The sequence below is a fragment of the Schistocerca serialis genome, chromosome 1 (assembly GCF_023864345.2).
Source record: "Schistocerca serialis cubense isolate TAMUIC-IGC-003099 chromosome 1, iqSchSeri2.2, whole genome shotgun sequence".
NCBI lineage: Eukaryota > Metazoa > Arthropoda > Insecta > Orthoptera > Acrididae > Schistocerca > Schistocerca serialis.
In genome coordinates this window covers 136,108,099-136,112,176 of record NC_064638.1, presented here as the reverse complement: position 1 = coordinate 136,112,176, position 4,078 = coordinate 136,108,099, and the positions used below count along the sequence as shown (strand labels likewise).

The following is a 4,078-nucleotide window of genomic DNA, read 5'->3' as shown; positions in this document are numbered from 1 at the left end:
GTCCTTTTTTATTTACTAATTTTTAATTTTTTTATTTATTTATTTGTTTATTCTTTTATGATACATTTACATTCAAGGGAGATAAATTGGACTTGTAATCATCTATTGCGATTACTGTCTATTATGAGGTCAATCAGTGTAAAATGTGAGTATTTAGTCATATTCACTTGGTAATTTAGTAGTATCTTCCTTTTAGCCTTTGTTTTGTATGTGTGACGATTTCCTTCTAAATTAGGAGGTGTCTTTCATTATTTTTTCTATTTTCATCTCTTTCTCTCTTGTAGTAAGTTTTCGATTATTATATCTTAAATTTACACCAAAAGTTGAGTGGATTGTCCCATATATCCATACTCTGATATTTTCTTTGTGCCACCTGTCGAATTTTCTGCTGGTTTGTCCTACATCTTTACCATCACATGTGTTGCACTATAATTGGTATCTTCCTTCTTTCTGGTAGATGTCTGCGACTTTTTTTATTTTTGCAATGTTCCTTTGGTTTGAACTCTCTGTTCTGAATTCTATGTAATGCTGTATCTTTTGAAAATTTTTAATTTTATGTGTGAGTCTGTGCTTATAGATCATGGTGTATCTTCTTGAATCTTCTTTCTTGTTTTCATGGATTCTTTGAGTCATTGATGTTTTATTGCTGTGTGTGCTTGTTTTTGTTGTGTTTTGTTGTGCTGTTATTTTTTGGCTGAGTATGTGTCATGTTTATTGACTGTACTTGTTGCTTAATTTTCTTGTTTAGATTTGTGACTAGATTACTTCATACCTATGTTTATTACTACTTGTGCCGATGCATAGTGCTTTCTGGTAGTTTTCTGTGCTGAGTGGTGTTGCGTTGAGTCTACTAAGCATGTATCTGAGTGCTGATTGCTTAGCTGAGTGTGTGTAATTTGAAGTCTGATGTTATGATAGCATCCGTTATTATAGGTGTATGGTGAAATTCAAAGTTATGCTGATTGTTTTCTTTTTTGATGTTTGTACTGAAGAAGTATATTTGGTTGTCATGTTCTTTTTCTATTGTGAATCTTATCTTTTTGTGTATTTTGTTCGCACCTGTATGCAGCAAATCAATTTTTGCTGAAGGTTCATCAATTAAACAAACCATATTATCCATATATTTTGTCTGATAACGTATGTAGTAATTCTTTGAGATAATGTTTTTAAAAATCAGATTTTCTGCATGGTTGATGAACGTGTTGGCTAGGGACGCCATTGGCAGCCCATTTTCTTGAAATAGTACTCATTATTAAACTGAAATTCGTTCTGTATAGCTTTCAGTTCCAGTAATTTGTATATATCTGTGTTGTGTTCATTTGGTAGTTCGCTGTTATCCTTCAGGTTTTGTTCCACTACTGGTATGCTATAGTACATATTTTCTATGTCAAAAGAGAGAAGGGTAGTTGTGTCTGGGATTTTTATATCTGTTATGAGTTGTATCAACCCTGAGGTGTTTCTTATTGTTCTGCCTTCTTCCATTTTATAGGTTTCATACAGTAATTCCAACATGTGTCCTGCTAGTTTGTACATGGGTATTTTTTGAAGTTAACAATCGGAAATAAAGGGATTTTTGGTTTACAGTGTTTTGGTCAACATCGGAGGGTGGGTGCAGTGGGATTGCTCTGTATTAATTTTCCTTTTTCTCTGTCATTTTATGAGTAGGCTATATTTTTAAAAAATTTTTTATCTTAGCCTGAAATCTGTGCGTTGGATGTGATTTCAACATTTTTTTATTATTTTGTGAAATGAACTCTTGTGTTTTGTCAATGTACTGTTTTTGGTTAATCAGGACAACTGTATTTCCTTCAGCTGCTTTGGAGAAAATGACGTTTTCATGTTGAAGATTGTTTCTGAGTTTATTGAGTGATATATGGTCAGTGTTTTCATGGTTTTTGACGCTCCGTTTTTCATGTGTTTTATGTACTTCTTTTTGATCAGTTCTTTGTCAGTCCAGTGTTCAGATTGCTATTCTCACATTTCTCCTTCCATTTTAGAATAGCTTCTAACTGTATTGTGGGGTTTGCTATGTATTCTTCACCTACTTCTGCTTTCTAATTATACTTTGATCCTTTTCCTTAGTAGCTATTTTTCTTCTTTGTTTAGTTGTATGGCTGTGAGATTCATCAATCTTGGGTAAAATTGGTGTGTGTGCTTAGGTTTTTTTATGCTTCACGTTTATGTATTACGTTTGTTGCGTCACGAGCTGTGTTATCTTTTTCCAATGTTTTTCGTCAATTTCCTTCATGATAGTGTCTGTGTAAATTACAACCTTGTTGGCCAGAAAAGAGAAAACGGCAGTATTGTTAATATTATTTGTAAGCTGTAGTCGAGTTTTATTAAAAAAAAAAAGCACTCCGTCTTCAGGCCAAAAGTGGCCTACCGGGGCCATCCGACCGCCGTGTCATCCTCAGAGGAGGATGCAGATAGGAGGGGCATGGGGTCAGCACACCACTCTCCCAGTCGTTATATGGTATTCTTGACCGAAGCCGCTACTATTCGGTCGAGTAGCTCCTGAATTGGCATCACGAGACTGGGTGCACCCCGAAAAATGGCAACAGCACATGGTGGCTGGGCGGTCACCCATCCAAGTGCCGGCCACGCCCAACAGCGCCTAACTTCGGTGATCTCACGGGAACCGGTGTATCCACTGCGGCAAGGCTGTTGCCGGGTTTTATTAACTTTTAAGAAAAGGTCCGTTTTTTGAGTGCAGAGATTTGATGTATGTTAGCTGTACTTTTTGTGTTGCTTACTTTGCTTTTTGAGAGCTAAACGAATTATTTTTAATCTCTACATTGGTGCAGTTAGGTAGAAGGTTATTGGTTTGGCAGATATTGTTGAACTCTATGTGATCTGTGGTTTTATGGGTGTTCGGATGAAGTCTTCTGAGTCTTTGGTAGAGGCCAACTGTAAACACACATGCACATACACACACACACACACACACACGCACGCACACACACAGACGCACGTACGCCCACAGAGGGGGAGACAGAGAGAGAGAGAGAGAGAGAGAGAGGCGGAAAGAGTGAGAGACGTAGAGAACTTACATCAGCACACATAGGCACAGAGAAACCAGGGAAAACTAAACCTGAGAAAGTTATTAACACTTGCAGTAAAGAATGAAAGTATACTCACACAGAATATGGCAGTTAAAGTGCTATGTGTTGAAAGCATGAGAAAAAGGAAAATAGCAAACTTTCAACGAGCTTGCCAACTGAGAGGAAGTTGCTTGACTTGAAAATAATGAATTAGACGCTGACCTTCAAGCACTTTTCCATTTTATTGTAAATACCTTGGTGAACTGTTTTATATATTTAACCTATATGTTCAAAAGCCCCCCCCCATGAACCATGGACCTTGCCGTTGGTGGGGAGGCTTGCGTGCCTCAGCGATACAGATAGCCGTACCGTAGGTGCAACCACAACGGAGGGGTATCTGTTGAGAGGCCAGACAAATGTGTGGTTCCTGAAGAGGGGCAGCAGCCTTTTCAGTAGTTGCAAGGGCAACAGTCTGGATGATTGACTGATCTGGCCTTGTAACAATAACCAAAACGGCCTTGCTGTGCTGGTACTGCGAACGGCTGAAAGCAAGGGGAAACTACAGCCGTAATTTTTCCCGAGGGCATGCAGCTTTACTGTATGATTACATGATGATGGCGTCCTCTTGGGTAAAATATTCCGGAGGTAAAATAGTCCCCCATTCGGATCTCCGGGCGGGGACTACTCTAGAGGATGTCGTTATCAGGAGAAAGAAAACTGGCGTTCTACGGATCGGAGCGTGGAATGTCAGATCCCTTAATCGGGCAGGTAGGTTAGAAAATTTAAAAAGGGAAATGGATAGGTTGAAGTTAGATATAGTGGGAATTAGTGAAGTTCGGTGGCAGGAGGAACAAGACTTCTGGTCAGGTGACTACAGGGTTATAAATACAAAATCAAATAGGGGTAATGCAGAAGTAGGTTTAATAATGAATAGGAAAATAGGAATGCGGGTAAGCTACTACAAACAGCAGATTGAACGCATTATTGTGGCCAAGATAGATACGAAGCCCACGCCTACTACAGTAGTACAAGTTTAT

General features: G+C 38.5%; 1 pseudogene; it reads right to left on the bottom strand.

Annotated features, from left to right (window-relative positions):
* Positions 1–2,552: 2,552 nt before the first annotated feature.
* Positions 2,553–2,669, bottom strand: LOC126424953 (5S ribosomal RNA; annotated as a pseudogene).
* Between the last annotated feature and the right edge of the window lie 1,409 nt (positions 2,670–4,078).